Below are 17,929 nucleotides of genomic sequence, written 5' to 3'. Positions count from 1 at the left end.
AGTTTGAGTAAAATATCTTTTGATACTTTTTTATTAAATAAATATTTATATAATATCAAAACTTAACAATTAAAGTGAATATTTAAAGAATATAATGAATTTTTTAGGATTTTTTATATCTAGAACCATCTATTTACTAGTATAAATATGGGTAACCCTAATCAGTTGTAACCAAGACAGTTCAAAAAACAAAGTTCTCGTGCCCAAAATCCTCATTCTCCTTCATGAATACTTCTCTTCTCACCACCCAAAACATGAAAAATTTGAAGAATGAAAAGCCTCATGTTCTTATAGCACTATGCCCAGGCCAAGGCCAAATTAATCCATGTCTTCAATTTTCCAAACAATTAATCAATCTAGACATTGAAGTCACTTTAACCACGATCCTATAAGCTTTCAGTAAAATAAAAAAAACTTCCAAAAGTTGAAGGATTAAGCTTTGCCCCTTTCACTGATGGCTATGATGGCAAATTCCAATTAAGTTCAGTTGATCACTTTTATTTATTCTATTCTTCTGTAAATTTTTGCAGGTCAAAATTCCTTTTCAATTTGATCCAATCAAATGCAAAAAATGGTAGCACTTTTTCACATGTCATCTATACAATTATCATGGAATGGGTTGGTTTAGTGGCCAAAAAAATTAATGTCTCATCTACATTATTTTGGATCCAACCTGCCATAATTTTTGATGTTTACTATTAAAGATTCACAAACTATTCTGATTATTTCAAAAACTGTAATGCTAAGTATAAAATAATAGAGTTACAAGGATTGCCACCACTTAGTCCAATTGATTTTCCATCTTTTGTGTTTGATGACATGGAAAGTACCAACTGGGCAGTTAAGTCTATTAAAAGGCAAATTAAAATGTTGAATAGTGAAGAAAATCCTAGAGTTCTTGTGAACACTTTTGATGCTTTGATAATCTTAAAGCATGTGACTATGGTGGGAATTGGACCTTCAATTCCTTCAATATTTCTTGATGATGATACTTTTTGAGCTGATATGATTGAGATTAGTTCGAAGAATTATATGGATTGGTTGAACTCAAAGGATAAAGGGATCGGTTATCTACATAGAATTTGGTAGTTACTCTAAAATATCAAGTCAATTGATGAATGAGATTTGTCACGGATTGTTGAAATGTGGGAGGCCGAATTTGTGGGCGGTTAGGGAAGGACAAGACGGAGAAAAGATGGAGGACAAGTTGAGTTGCAAAGACGAACCTGAAAAGCAGGGGAAGATAGTGAATTGGCACTCGCAAGTGGAAGTTCTTAAACACCCTTCTGTTGATTGTTTTCTTACTCACTATGGATGGAATTTAACTTTGGAGAGCATAGCATCTGAGGTACCTATCGTGGCATGCCCACTCTAGAACGACCAAGTTTGTAATGCAAAACTCACTAGAGATATCTGGAAGAATGATGCTAGAGTTAATGTCAGTGAAGGCGGTGTCGTGGAAAGAGATGAGTTCAATAGATGTATCACGATCGTGATGGGAAGCGGCGAAGAAGGGGAAGAATTGAGAAGAAATGCCAAGAAATGGAGTGATTTAGCTAAGGGAGCTATGAAGAAAAATGGTACATCAAGTGTGAATCTCAAGGCTTTTGGTTATGAGTTTTTAATTGGTCATATTGAGTACTAAATTACTCCTGAATAGATGATTTTAATAAAATAGCTAGTAATCAATTAGTTTATTAAGAGCTTGTTTTCTATTTCAGAAAAAAATGTGAATTTGTTTGAAATTATTCAGAATGAAATAATTTTCTTAGTTTATGAAATAATTATTTTCATTTCTTCCTCACTTAAAACTTTAATTTTTTTCTTTCATTAAGTTCTTATCTTTTCACTTTTAATTATTTTTAAAAAATTATTTTGGTTTTTTTAAAAAAATATAAATTAAAAGTGTCCTTCAATTTTAACGGTTTTTTTAATGTTTTATTTGATTTTATTTACTCATTTTAATATCTATTCGAAATTAACTTATTTTATATATAAAACTTTTGTAATTAAATTTCAAATCAAATCAAAAGGAAAGACGAAGAAAATAAAAAGAGTAAATAAAATCAATAGAAAAATAAAAGAGAAAAAACAATGAATGAAGGTAATTTTTTTTTAATAAAGTATAAAATACAAAACATATATGTATTAACTTAATTTAAATACAAATAAAGAAAATAAAAATATATCAAAGAGTTATTTTAAAAAAAAAAATAAAAAGCTTTAAAAAAAATTTAATTATTTTTTAAAAAATTTAAAAAAAAAATATTTACACACGTGACAGGCACGTGTGTACAAACATAACAAACTTATTTGGCTGAAAGTGTTACATCAGCACTAAAGGTGCATGAATATGAAAAATTGAGTTCGAGAGATAATAGGACCCTAATTAAATTAAGGCATGTCACTGAGATTTCGGTCATACTTCATGAGGAGTACTTATTCACTATCCCTTATTTCCTTAAAAACAAAATTTATAATCGAATATATACTTACGTCATGCTTTTGTAACTCTAATTTGTTAGCACACGTTATATCTAATAATAAAACATACTACTTGCAATCATTATGTTTTTTTGTTACTTATTATTGTAAAGTACTCACACATTTCCTTTGTAGTTTTTTGCTAAATAATAAATTTGATTCTTGGTATAACAAAGAATTTGTAATGATCGGGTTCCATCATTATAGAAAGCCAATGGGGAAAAATATTGAGTTGGAACACTTTTTTATAGTAACTTGGAATTTCCCAACCAAGTCCAGATTTGAACGAAATTGGAGTCATTAAGGTGTAGGTAAATCTGGTAGCAATAGGGTGACTTATTTATGAATTTGATTACATGAGTAGTTAGATAAGTCGTTAAGGAATCCGTACGACTTTATGGAATTGAATTCGGGTGAGTAGAACTCTCGAAATCAATCTTAATGTGAACGGTATTTTCTGAGCGTCGTAGATTAAAGGTGTGTTGTGAAATGAGGGTTTTTGAATTATTAAAATAGCTCACTGTTTCGTGCAAGACGCTTTGGCGATGGTTTTGGTCACTTTGGTGGTGCCCCTGTAGCGGGGTGAGGGCCGCTGTGGCGGGCCAGACGCGACTTAAAGTTGTAAATAAACCCCAGAATGACTTTATTCTGCACTTTTCGACTTTGATAGCTAGGAGATGACCCCATATGAGTTCTTGATCATTTTTCACCGTTCTTGAGGCTAAAGGTAAGATTTTAACTATCCGAATCCATTTTTCGATCCGTAAAATGTAATCTAACGGGTAAATATCGATGAGGGAGGGTTTTGATCTAGAATCTATGGTAGAAACAACCCTATTTTGGGTACTTGGGATCATGGGTATGATCTAGGGTTCATAGGATTGTTAGAATTTCAGGTAATTAGTGATTGTTTATTGATTCCCGTATTATATTGATTGTTTGTAGACGAAGAACAGGAGGAATGAATCTAGAAAGGGAATGATCAAGTTTCTTAGGGTTTCAACATTGTTTCAAGGTAGGTGATGGTTGTGATTTCATGATTGTATGATGTATGTTTGTTCTTGCTTCATTGTGATACATGTTTGTATGCGAATGTTTCAATATTGATCACATTAATTGTAAATGAGGATATATGAATGATGAATGCCATGAATCATGACTTGATTGTATGATTATGAGAATGTACTTGGTGATTGTGATTGTGATTTGCTGAATGCATCGGGTGTTGCGTTCCGACACACTAACTTGGATCGGTTGCCACGTTCCGGCATAATTATGGAGTCGGTTGCCACGTTCCGGCTTAATAATTAGATCGGGTACCACGTTATGGTATGCTAACTATTTGGGTTTGGGTTCCATGAAAGAAACAATGATTTGATATAATTGTGTATCTTGAGAAACGTGAAATTGTTTGTTGTTCGTGAATGATGATGATATTGTGTATATTCAATATATGCATGTGATTTTATTGTTATATTGACTTATGTATGTTATACTTAGTGGGATAGCCGTGTGATCCTACCAGTACACTATGGTTTTGTACTGATACTGCACTTGCTCTTATTTTTGTTGAGTACAGGGCATTTTCCGACGGCTATTGACAGATCTCGCTTAGAAGATCAGTGATCATTCAAATTCAAGGTTGAGCCAATTCTTCCAGGCTGCCATGATTTCTCTTTAGTCTATATCCACCATTTTGGACTTAGACTTATCTAGTTAGTTATTAACTCATTAGTTTGGGGTTGTATCTTTTCTTGTTCCGACTAGTTGAACTTTAGATGTTTTAGTACATTGACTTTCAGGTTCCTGGCTATTTCTTCCGCATTGTTTAGTTCGTTGTTAGAATTTTGTTGGAGTTTATGGGAACTTCAGTTTTTAGATATTATTCGTGTTTTTGTATCCTTAAATGCTTTAGTTTTTGGTTTAGTTGCTTGGTTTGGGTTGTAGTAGTGGTTTTCCCACCGGAGGGTTAATGTGGGTGCAGTCACGATGGTCTTGGTCGTGACAAAGTTTGTATCAGAGCCAGGTTTGCTGATCTCGATGTACAAAAACAAGTTTAGTAGAGTCTTGTGGAACGGTACGAGGACACCTCTACGTTTCTTAGAGAGGCTATAGGACTTTAGGAAATCTCTCTGTTTTCTCTTGTCTCTTTTTTTACTATGACTTAATTCTAATTGGTATCTGGCGATTCAAATTGGCTTCTAACAACCTTCACTCTTCTGTCCATAGATGGTTAATACTAGATTCAACGGTGTCAGGCCCGTAGCTCCCATCAATGCTTCAGCTGAGGAACATGCAGCGAGAGTTCGCGGTCGAGGCAGGGGTAGAGGAAGAGCTAGGGGTAGAGGCCATGGAAGAGTAGCGCCTACTGGGAACGGAGATCCTTTTGAGAATGCTCCTGTGAATGAGAACCCTCCTGTACATCATGAAGAGATAGAGGAGAATGTTGAGGATGTGGGACAAGAGGAAGAGGTGCAGGATGTGACTACCGATGTTCCTCCCATAGACCCAGTGTTAACTCAATAGATCATGTCATTCTTGAAAGGGTTGATTGGTCCTAGAGTACTTCCTTCTATTCAAGTAATTCAAGCTCCCGCTAATCCCCCGTTGCTAGCACTGCGCCCCAGACGGGTGGAATGGGAGGTAACGATGCTTTCTTTCGTCCTTTGTTGGGTTTTGTTATGACTAGTAATGAGCATAAAATGTTAACTAAGCTTTTGAAGCTAAAGCCTATTCTATTTCTTGGTTCTGAGAAGGAGGATGCTTATGAGTTCATCTCAGATTGCTATGAAAGGCTTCATAAGTTGGGAATTGTCCATGAGCAAGGGGTAGAGTTTGTGTCCTTTTAACTTCAAGGTGAGGCTAAGTAGTGGTGGAGATCTTAAATGGAATGAAAATCTTCTACTTTACCTCCACTTACTTGTACCCAATTTCATGCTCTGTTTTTGGAGAAATATATGCGTTGGACTTAGAGGGATTGCAAAAAGGATGAGTTCATGGCTTTTTAGCAAGGTGGTATGACTGTGGCTGCTTATGAGGCCAAGTTCCATGCCTTGTCTAGATATGCTACTCAATTAGTGGCTGCTTATGAGGCCAAGTTCCGTATCTTGTCTAGATATGCTACTCAATTGGTGACTACTGAGGAAGAGAGAATCCAGTTATTTGTTAGGGGACTAAATTTTGAGTTGCAAGTATATGTTCATATGACTTCTGCAAGAAGAAGTTTCAATGAGGTAACAGACTATGTTAAGAAAGTGGAGAGGATGAGGCGAGACAGTCAGGCTAAGGAATTGGAAAAAAGGGTCAAGAGTTCAGGAAACTTTCAAGGTTCTTATTCCAGGGGTTCAGGGAGGCCAACGCTTGTAGCCAAGCCAATTATGTCCTCTATGCCCGTCTCTACAGGTAATTACTCGAGAACTCCATCTCATAATTTGATTCTGGATAGCCAGGGAGTCGCACCTTTAGCGGGAAACAAAACATCTTTTGATCATACATGTTACAACTATGGTGAACCTGGGCATATGCGGAGAGATTGTCCATACCCACGTGTGTTAGATTTCGTTCAGCAGCAGTCTAGAGTAGTGCTACCCACGGGGAATGGTAATAATTGTAAAAGAAGTCCGCAAGGTGGGCGAGCAGGTAATCAGAGAGGCCATGAAGGTAGAGAAAATTGGTAGAGCAGTGTTGTTTGGCTTATTTGGCTCATTTTAGAGATGTTGAGATTGAGGCTCCATCCATTGAGTCTATTCCTATGGTATCAGAATTTAGAGAAGTGTTTCCTAATGACTTACCTGGTATGCCTCTGAATAGGGATATAGACTTCTGCATTGATTTTATAACCTCATACTCGTTCCATTTCTATCCCTCCATATCATATGGCTCTAGCAGAATTAAGAGAGCTGAAGGCTCAAATCCAAGGGCTTTTTGATAAAGGATTTATTCATCATAGAACTTCCCCATGGGGTCCTCCAGTTTTTTTTGTTAAGAAAGGGATGGTAGTATGAGAATGTGTATAGATTATCAGCAATTGAATAGGGTCGCTACTCAAAACAAGTATCCTCTTCCTCAAATAGATGATCTTTTTGACCAATTGCAAGAGGCGTCAGTTTTCTCTAAGATTGATCTAAGGTCTGGCTACCATCAATTGAAAATTAGGCCAGAGGATGTGCCAACACGCCTGAAGCTTTCATGAGCTTGATGAATGGGGTGTTCAAACCATTTCTTTATTCTTTCGTTATAGTCTTTATTGATGATATTTTAGTCTATTCGAAAAGTGAGGAAGAGCATGCCATCCATCTTCGCAGTGTTTTTGGTGTTCTTGGGAAAAAAGGTTTTATGCTAAATTTTCTAAGTGTTAATTTTGGTTGACTTCGGTTGCATTTTTGGGACATGTAGTTTCAAAAGGAGTAACGGTAGATCCTCAAAATATTGAGGCGGTTAAGAATTGGGTTCGACCAAGTTCTGTTACTGAAGTAAAGAGTTTTGTGGGGCTCGCTAGCTATTATCGCCGATTTGTGAAGAACTTTGCTTCTATTGCCACTCACTTGACTAATTTGACCAAAAAAGAGATACCATTTGAATCGATTGAAAAATGTGAGGAGAGCTTTCCAAAGCTCAAGACTCTCTTGACCACTGCGCCTATTCTAACATTACCGGTTGAAGGTAAAGATTTTACTGTTTATTGTCATGCTTCACATTCTGGTTTGGGTATTGTGTTGATGCAGGATAAGAATGTTATAGCTTATGCCTCGCGTCAATTGAAGGTACATAAGAGGAATTATTCAACACATGATTTGGAGTTGGCAGCGGTAGTGTTTGTTCTTAAGATCTGGCGGCATTACCTCTATGGTGTTAAGTGTGAAGTTCTTACTGATCATCGTAGTTTGCAGCATGTGTTCACTCAAAAGGATCTGAATTTGAGACAACGAAGGTGGATGGAGTTACTTAAATAATATGATGTCACCATTCAATACCAGTTGGGTAAGGCTAATGTAGTAGCAGACAATTTGAGTCAAAAAATGGTGAGTATGGGTAGTTTAGCTTGCTTGAGTGTACCCAAGCGACCTTTGGCAAAGGAAATTCAGACCTTAAAATCTAAGTTCATGCAGTTGGGCATCTCAGAAATAGGTGGGGTGTTAGCTAGTATTGAAGTAAGGACAACGTTCATCGAAGAGATCAAGGCCAAGCAATTTAAGGATGAGAATTTAGAGGAGCTTAGAAAGAAGACTGCGATTGGTAAGGCACAAGATACCACTCTTGATGTGGAAGGTACGCTCGCTTTTAAAGAGAGGATTTGTGTTCCTCAAATTGACGATTTGATTCAAAAGTTGTTAATAGAGTCCCATGGTTCACGATATTCTATTCATCCGGGTGTTACGAAGATGTACTGAGATCTGAAGCAAATTTATTGGTGGCTGGGCATGAAGAAGGATATAGCGGAGTTTGTGGCTAAGTGTCAAAATTTCAAACAAGTGAAATATGAACATCAAAAGCCTGCAGGCTCGCTTCAAAGAATGCCAATTCCACAATAGAAGTGGGAAAAAATAGCCATTGATTTTGTGGTTGGTCTTCCCAAGACTTTGGGGAAGTTTGATTCTATTCGGGTAGTGGTTTATAGATTGACTAAACCAACCCATTTTATTCCGGTAAGAATAGATTATAATGCTGAATAATTGGCTAAGGTGTATGTGAAAGAGATAGTGATGTTGCATGGGGTGCCCCTCTCTATCATCTCAGACTGTGGTACCCAATTCGCATCTAAGTTTTGGAGCAAATTACATGATGAAATAGGCACACAACTCACTTTTAGTACATCCTTCCATCCACAGACAGATAGGCAATCAGATAGGACTATTCAAGTGTTAGAAGACATGTTGAGGGCATGTGTGATTGATTTTGGAGGCCAGTGGGATAAGTTCTTACCTTTGTGTGAATTCTCTTATAGTAATAGTTATCATTTCAGCATAGATATGGCACCATTTGAGGCACTCTATGGGAGGGGATGTAGATCACTCATAGGATGGTTTGAGGCTAGAGATGTGAAACCATTGGGGATCGATTTAGTGAAGGATGCTCAAGATAAGGTATTGAGTATTCAAACTAAGCTTCTAGCAGCCCAGAGTAGATAGAAGAAGTATGCGGATCATAAGGTAAGAGACATGGTATTTCAAATAGGTGAGAATGTTCTTCTTAAGGTGTTACCCATGAAAGGGTTGATGAGATTTGGCAAGAAGGACAAACTAAGTTTGCGATACATTGGTCCCTTTGAGGTTCTTGAATGTGTAGGACCGGTAGTGTATAGATTGGCTTTACCTCCTAATCTATCGGGTGTTCATTCGTCATTTCATGTGTCCATGTTGAAGAGATATCATGGTGATGGGGAATATATCATTAAGTGGGACTCAATTGTATTAGACAAAGACCTCCAATATGAAGAGGAACCGATTGCAATTCTTGATCGTGATGTGCGCAAGTGGAGGACCAAGGAGATTAACTCCGTGAAAATTCAATAGAAGCATCGTTCAGTTGAGGAAGCTACTTGGGAGACCGAGAGGGACATGCGAGACAACTATCCCAATTGTTCGTCGATTCAAGTACTACTTCATTTCATCCTTAGCCTATATTTCCTATGTTTGTCACTCGAGGACGAGTGATGGGTAAATTGGTATCTATTGTAACGACCGAGTTTCGTCATTATAGAAAAGCCAACGAGGAAAAATTTTGGGCCGAAAAGTTTTTTCGTAGGAACTCTGAATTTCCAAACTTAGTCCAGATTTGGACGAAATCGAGGTAATTAAGGTGTAGGGAAATATGGTAGCAATCGGTTGACTTATTTATGAATTTGATTACATGAGTAGTAAGATAAGTCGTTAAGGAATACGTACGACTTTACGTAATTGAATTCGGGTGAGTAGAATTCCTGGAATTGATCTTAGCGTGAACGGTATTTTCTAAGAGTCATTGGTTAAAGGTGTGTTGTGAAATGAGGGTCTTGGAATTATTAAAATAGCTCACTGTTTCGTGCAAGCCACTTTGGCGGTAGTTTTGGTCGCTCTGGCAGTGACGCTGTAGTGGGGAGAGGGCCGCTGTGGCGGGCCAGACGCTACTTAAAGTAGTAAATAAACCCCAAAATGACATTATTCTGCACTTTTCAACTTTGAGAGCTAGGAGACTACCCCATACGCGTTTTTGACCATTTTTCACCATTCTTGAGGGTAAAGGTAAGATCTTAACTCCCCGAATCCATTTTTCGATAAGTAGAATGTCATCTAATGAGTAAATATCGATGGGGGAGGGTTTTGATCTAGAATCTTTGGTGGAAACAACCCTATTTTAAGTACTTGGGATAATGGATATGATCTAGGGTTCATAGGATTGTTAGAATTTCGGGTAATTAGTGATTGTTTATTGATTCCCATATTATATTAAATATTTGTAGACCAAGAACAAGTGGAACGAATCTGGAAAGGGAAGGATCAAGTGTCTGAGGGTTTTAAGATTGTTTCGAGGTAGGTGATGGTTGTGATATCATGATTGTGTGAATTATGTTTGTTCTTGCTTCACTACGATACATGTTTGTATGTGAATGTTGCATTATTGATCACATCAATTGTAAATGAGGATATATGAATGATGAATGCCATGAATCATGACTTGATTGTATGATTATGAGAATGCACTTGGTGATTGTGATTGTTGTTTGTTGAATGGATCGGGTGTTGCGTTGCGACACACTAACTTGGATTGGTTGCCAAGTTTAGGCATAATTATGGGATTGGTTGCCACGTTCCGGCATAATCATTGGATCGAGTACCACGTTCTGGTATGCTAACTGTTTGGGTTTGAGTTCCATGAGAGAACCAATGGTTTGATATAATTGTGTATCTTGAGAAATGTGAAACAGTTCATTGTTTGTAAATGATGATGATATTGCATATCTTCTATATATCCATGTGATTATATTGTTGTATTAACTTATGTATGTTACACTTAGTGGGATAGCCGCGTGATCCTACCAGTACACTGTGGTTGTGTACTGATACTACACTTGCTCTTTTTTTTTTAGTACAGGGCATTTTTCGGCGGCTATTGGCAGAACTCGCTTAGAAGATCAGTGATCGTTCGAATTTAAGGGTGAGTCAGTTCTTCCTGGTTTCCATGAGTTCTCTTTCGTCTATGTCCAGCATTTCGGACTTATACTTTTCTAGTAAGTTATTAGCTCATTAGTTTGGGGTTTTATCCATTCTTATTTAGACTTGTTGAACATTATATGTTTTGGTATATTGACTTTCAGATTCTAGGTTATTTCTTCCGCATTTTTTAGTTCATAGTTAGACTTTTGTTGGAGTTTATGGGAACTTTAGTTTTTAGATATTATTCATGTTTTCGTAACCTTAAATGCTTTAGTTTTTGTTTTGTTACTTGGTTTCGATTGTAGTACTGGTTTTTCCACCGGAGGGTTAGTGTGGGTGCCAATCACGATGGTCTAAGTCTTGACAAAATTCCAATAATTTTGAGAACCTCAAGAAACTTTGAGTAAAATGTCTTTTGATATATTTTTATTTAATAAAATTTATATAATCTCAAAACATAAATATTTAAGGTAGATGTTTAGAGAATGTGATAAATTCTTCCAATTTGTTATAGCATGAGTGACCTTAATTAGTTGTAATCAAGCCATTTCAAAAATGCTTTCTTCCTTTACAAAGTTCTCCCCAAAAATCCTCATTCTCTTTCATGGATACCTCTCTTTTCACCACCCAAAACATGAAAAAATAGAAAAATGAAGAATCTCATGTTCTTATAGCACTATTCCCAGGCAAAAGAAAAATTAATCTATGTTTTAAATTTTCCAAACTCTCAATCAGTTTAGGTATTGAAGTCACTTTAACCACAAGTCTATCAGGTTTCAAAAGAATAAAAAAAGAACTCTCAAATGTTAAAGGATTAAGCTTTCTTCCTTTCTCTGATGGCTAAGATGAAGATTCTAATTAAGTTCAATTGATGAGTTCCATTTGTTCAATTCTTTTATAAAGTCACGTGAGTCAGAATTTATACTCAAGTCAATCCAATCAAATGTAAATAAAGGTATCCCTTTTCCACATATCATCACTATTATTATGGATCGGATTGGTTTAGTGGCACAACAAAAAATATCTCATCTACATTATTTTGGATCCAACCAACTACAATTTTTAATGTTTATTATTATAGATTCACATATTATGTTGAATATTTCAAAAACTGTGATGCTAAGGATAAAATAATAAAGTTACCAAAATTGTCATCACTTAGTCCAGTTGATTTTCCTTCTTTTGTGTTTGATGACATTGAGATTACCAATTGGCCAGTTAAGTCTATTAAAAGATAGATTGAAATGTTTAATATTGAAGAAAGTCCAAAAGTTCTTGTGAATATTTTGATGCTTAATTTGAGAATTTTAAAGCATGGGAATATGGTAAAAATTGGGTCTTCGATTTCTTTAAAAGATTTTTATAAAAATAGTTTTCAATCTGATATGATTGAGATTAGTTCGAAGAATTATATGGATTGGTTGAACTTAAAGGATAGAGACTAGTTTTATTATTAGTGGGAAGCTCCTAAAGTTAAAGTTGGATTACGATTTTGCCCTTATCTTACTCCCAAAATAAATTGAATATTAATATATACTTAATTAAGTAAATGTTGAGTAATAGTTATATTTAAATTCATGCATCAACCAAGTTCTTAAAGCAATCATATATTCATGTACTAATTTAATGTGGGTGATGAAGAGTCTAGCAACCTTGAATTTTAATTTGTAAGATAAGTGGAGGTAGTGAAGAGTCTATCAAAGACACTCACAACACTATTTACATTCCCTTCTTTCACTCAAGTTTGTGATCATCTTGCATTCTATATTAGGTTAGTCTACATCAGTTTCATATTCTGTAACGATCAGAGCCGTAGTCAATTAGGAAAAGAAAAATGTAGTGGAAAACTGGGCTCCTCAGCCCGCCGGAGTGGACCAGAAGCAACTAGGGCGGCAGCGCTCTAGCGGAATGGGCAAGACAGAATTTAACTAACGCGAAGTCTGATTTTCTCCTTTTTCCAAAAAACACTAAAGAAAGGCGAGGATCACCCCAGAAACCCTCCAAAGACTACTCTAAACTTGGGAAGGAAGGAGAAAAAGATTTCTAGCGTAAGGAGGTCGATAGATTGCAGATTGCAGATTTTCGATCAAGATCCACCGTCTCGTCGTTCGGGAACCAAAATTTGATATATGATCCCTCTGTGAATGCTTGGTGCCCAAGTAGGCTAGGTTTATTAATTGAGTAGTTGTAAATCTGTAATTCACTGCATAGCATAGTGGTATTGACGGAACAATTCATGCATAGGCTTTTGTGCATCGGAAAACGGACATTCGTAAATGTATTCCTAGGTATTACATCAGATGCATACCGTAGGTAAAAGCCCTATCTCGTGAACTAGGGTTTGGGGATGGTTTGATATCCTATTTGTGTGATGTATGTTAATTGATTGCTATATGGATGCATGCGGGTATGCAAAGCATAAAAAGTGGAAACGAACCTAAAGAATCGATTATGAACAATGCATGCCATGAAATGGAGTACTTGACTATATGATCTGAGTATTTTATGTTATGGATGTGATTGTGGTTCTGGTTGCGCAGATTGGATCGAGTGGTCACGTACCGACACACTAACATGCATTGGATCAGGTGTCACGTACTGACAAACTAGCATGCATTTGATCGGGTGTCATGTACCGACACATATACATGCATTGGATAGGGTGTCACGTACCGACGCATATACATACATTGGATCGGGTGTCATGTTTGGCACACTAGTAGTTTGGGCAAGGGTTCAATAAGAGTACCATTGCATTGACATATGTATTTGTTATTGAGATAGTGGGTTGTACATTGCCCTTGCATACATGACTAATTATTGTATCTATATATGAGTATTCTACTATGTTGTGTATACTTGTGAAATATTTTGTTATTGAATAAGCCATTGATGGTCCGGCCGAAATCGGGATGCGATACGGTGAGTGGGAACTGAGGGTCCAGTTGTTCTATGTGTACCTTAGATAGGAGGTCATGTATATCGTTGTTGATAAATTGGGGGTAGTGTTGTGTCATAATTGTTAAGCAGTGGATATTACCTTGGAAGGGGGATTTGTATTGAAATGATTAATAAGCCTTGATATAACGTACTATGGGTTAAGGGTCGAGTGGGAATGTGGAAGAAGTAAGGGTATGTCGTGTATGGTTGGTCCGGTTAGTAGTGGTCTTATACAGAATTCATGAAAGTGGTAGAACGGTTAAGCTATGATCAAGAGCGAAACGAGTAAGGAGTTACAGTCAAGTGTGTTAGTATATGATTAAAGTATCCGGGAATGGCAAAGGCTAGAAAATATAAAGGTTGAGGAATGAATAGTCTTATTGCATGTTTTTTCTAGTTGATTTCCTATATTATGTGGTGGGTATCGGGTTGACCGATGATGTCTACCAGTACGAGTGGTTTTGTACTAATACTACTCTTGCTATTCCTTTTTGGCGTAGTCTGTATGCAGGGTCGGTGATGTCTCATAGGTTAAGACGAAGATGATCTCCAATAGCTTATATATTCCTTCCGCATGGTGGATGCTATGTCTTTTTGTTTATACCTTGTAATCTTAGATGATCTTGTGCCTGTTTAGACTAGATCCCTAGGGTGTTAATTACTTTACTAGTCTTAACTTCGAAACATTAATTTTAAACTATTTATTTTATAAAAATCTCCATAAACCTTCATTTATCTTAGTTTTCTTAATCTTCCGCATTTTTTAAATTGTTTAGGAATCGAGGGTTTCCTGCTTAGGTGTTAGAGTAGGTGTCCGCACAGTCCGGTGGGTTGGATCGTAACAAATTGGTATCATACCCCATATTACCGGTCTCCCTGTACACGAGCAAATGTGGAGTAAACTCATGCGGATGGGTTTGTTGACGTCCACATCTAATCTTCAGGAAGTTATGAAGCATTCTAGGAAGTCGTTTTGTTTCTCCTATCCTTTCGTGCGAGCTGGCGCTTGTGTTATGGGTTGAGTCCAATTGGTATCTCCCGATTCCAATTGGTATATCAACAAAGTGAACTGGACTGTAGTCCCGATTGAAAGGGCGCAAGAAAAGTAAAATTGGAACTAGGAAGGTTCCAATTGNAAGCATTCTAGGAAGTCGTTTTGTTTCTCCTATCCTTTCGTGCGAGCTGGCGCTTGTGTTATGGGTTGAGTCCAATTGGTATCTCCCGATTCCAATTGGTATCTCAACAAAGTGAACTGGACTGTAGTCCCGATTAAAGGGGCGCAAGAAAAGTAAAATTGGAACTAGGAAGGTTCCAATTGGTATCTAGCCATAGGGGCTATGTAAATGCATGGACGATCAGTAATGATCATCTATGGGACGTATTAATTAATAGTTTGGACTTGTCTTTGAAATGTAGCTTGAAATTGTAAATGTGTGATTCTTATTGTCTGAACTAACTGTTGATGTGAAAGGTGTAATTGCTCGGATGCCATGGTACAATTATGTGTACCCTAATTTCTTGTCTGAACTTAAATGTGTGCAAAATGTTATCCCAAAGGTTCGAAGTAGTGCGAATGGTAATTGCTTGAGTTTCGTTATCTAGTTGTCATGGAGAGAGTCATTATGAAGTTCGGTGCAAGGGTCTAGATAGACTATGATGTGATTCGTAATGAAATCTGGATGTGTTTTTCGATTGATTATAACTGTGTGAGTGTACGGGCATATCTAGGGGATGTGCGTGTCTGTGGTGTGGAATTAATGATAATAGATTCTGGAGTGTGTACCGTGGGATTGACTCAGGATAGACAATGACCATCCTAGCTAAGGGAACTATCCTAAATGCCTAGTTATAGCCTGAGGGACAATGGAAAATTATAGAAACGAGGAAAGCCCCAGAAAAATTATTGGTCGGGGTTTTGTTCAGTCTGAGCTGCTGGGGCGGGATTATTCCCGCCAGGGCGAGACCACCAAAGTGGGATTTCTCCCGCCAGAGAAGGATAGGGTGAGACAAAATCTCAGCCTTGTCTCCCCTGCTTTTCCCATGTCACACATATAGACCCTGTATCGTACATGGGTCAATTCTCGCAATCCTATCAGTACTCAGCAATAAGAACAAAATGTTATCAACCCTTAGCAATTAATATTACATGTGAGAAGCAGCAGAAACCAGCATCCATGTGCTACAAAGGTAAGGAAAAGCGAAGAGATAAAATAAAGTATTGCTCAAATACAGGCCCAAGAGGGGTGAAAAACTAAATCAAGATCCCTAGAACTGAGAGGTATCATAATCACAGTCTAGGTCTTCTAGGGGGGTACCAGGCCAGTCACAGCCTCATCCATAAAGGTAAATTGCTGAAAGTCTCCTGTCTCAACTTGGGGAACCTCCGATCTAGGGGCAACACAAAAAGAGATGACCTTCAAGGTCTTCCACATCCGCACCATCAGACGATCCCTCTCCAAACCCATCCTCCTCTCCTAGCACAGTTCGTGGTGGAGCATCTCAACCTCTAGAGCAGTGCTAGATGGAACCGGAGTGGTGCTAGCAAAGGAACGTCCCAACCTTCTTCGGATAGCCGCTAGGTCCACCTCGACTTGTGCACCTGAGAGTGGGGGCTGGGACCGGGTGGGAAAAGTGTCGTCCCCTGCACCATATTCTCCTCCTTCGTCATTCGCCTCCGCTGCTGCCTGACTACTACAGGCCCTGTCCTTCCTCCTTCTCTTACTCGGGGAGGAAGAACCCTGTCTAATAAAAAAAGTGTGAAAGGGGGGATCCATAGGAAGTACCTCATCGGTGTACAAAAGGGGCACCCCTGCCCTCTTGCACATTGCAGTCACCAGCCCAAGTCAGAAGAAAGCCATATTGTTGCCATGGTAGAAGACCATCCACTTTGAAATGATTTGTGCACCCACATTAAGCGTACGCCACCACTAGAGCCCGGGGAAAAGTTACATCGGCTTTGTTGCCCGATGAGCGGATCCTCCTGGTGTCTAAGTGCATCCACCTCTTAGCATCCGAAGACCACTGAGTGGTTGTGATGCCCTCCGTAGTGGCCCTACAAACCCGACTCTGGCGCATACTCTCCACCAGTGTATCTCTCAACCAGCCCAAGTCCATCTCCCGTAGCTTGGCCTCAGAATACGTATTGGGGACCTGTGGCACCTTGAGCATGTAACTTATAAATGGACTTTTTAGGGGGATGTCAACTCCCCGGATGTGGATAGTAAGGTGAAGATCATCCCACCGAATAGTGGTGAGGATGGCATAGAACTCCCTCACCCAGTTGGAACATACAACGGGGTAGCCTCTGTCAGTGGGGCCCAACCGAACTCCATCAAACGTGTATAGAAAGCAGGTGCCTTCTCCTCCAAGTTCAGTAGCTGAAAACCCCTCTTACAGCAGAATTTGTTTTTTCGATAGTCGTGATGCCTTTCCCGAGTGGCAGCATCAAGAAACCGGATGAAGGGTAGGTTTTCCTCATTAATACTAGCCATTTAGATAATCCTGCAAAAAATTGGGAAAACATGCATGTTAGAACTCCATGGGATTAGACAATATCTCGCTAAAGGGGGGAAAGAAACTTTGTTTTCTTAAAGGGAATGGGCCACTGTTTTCCCAGGTCCCGCCAGAGCGGGATGAGGGATGCTGCTAGAGCGAGATGAAGGCCTTCATCTGGGATGAATTCCAGGCACGATCGTGGTGCCTCTTCATCCCAAAACCCTGTTTTTCATAGAATTTAAGAAATTAGAGTCTATAAAGTTCCCTAGTACCTAAAAATGCAATTATTCTAGCAAAATAACCCCTAAATTGTATCCGAATATGAGTATTACACCAAGAAGACCTTTCAACTTCCCCCACCCACTTCAGAACCATTCCGACCGTATTTTGATGAAATCCTTACGCCTAGAATGTTGTTGAGACATTGTGAATGTAAGGGAAGTGTCCATGCTACGTTTTACTCGCAAATCAAGCAACCTATGTTCAAACTTTTGAATAACTATCCCAAAGGCATTTCTAATTAATCAGTTATTTTCATACAATCGTAGTTAAGTAAGTAGTGAATTGAATAACCTAAGGAACGGGAACTTTACTTTCAAATTGACGATCAGAGCGAAGTGATTGAGAGAGTTTTGAATGAGAAAAGGGAGGAAATGGGGAAACCATTCCCCTTTCCCCATTTACTATTCTCGATCACCCGTTACAGCGGGAGGTTCGTCGCTACAGCGGCCCCGTCTCAGCGGGAGTCCTGCTACTCTGGCGAGGTCAGGTCATCCAGTTGGACACATTCATTTCTTCGGGTGTTGCCCCATTTCCTTAATCGGTCCATCGAGTATAGAACCTTTCGTGCTTAAAATTTGAAAAACCACCATCTTTTG

The 17,929-nt window shown here is 38.3% G+C and overlaps 1 pseudogene; it reads left to right on the top strand.

Moving 5' to 3' along the window:
* The first annotated feature begins 254 nt into the window (after positions 1 to 254).
* LOC125868660 (UDP-glycosyltransferase 75C1-like) lies at positions 255 to 15,367 on the top strand (annotated as a pseudogene).
* The last annotated feature ends 2,562 nt before the right edge of the window (positions 15,368 to 17,929 follow it).

This window comes from Solanum stenotomum, chromosome 6 (genome assembly GCF_019186545.1).
Source record: "Solanum stenotomum isolate F172 chromosome 6, ASM1918654v1, whole genome shotgun sequence".
Taxonomy (NCBI): domain Eukaryota; kingdom Viridiplantae; phylum Streptophyta; class Magnoliopsida; order Solanales; family Solanaceae; genus Solanum; species Solanum stenotomum.
The sequence above is the reverse complement of the archived record's forward strand: the minus strand, read 5'-3'. Positions and strand labels throughout refer to the sequence as shown.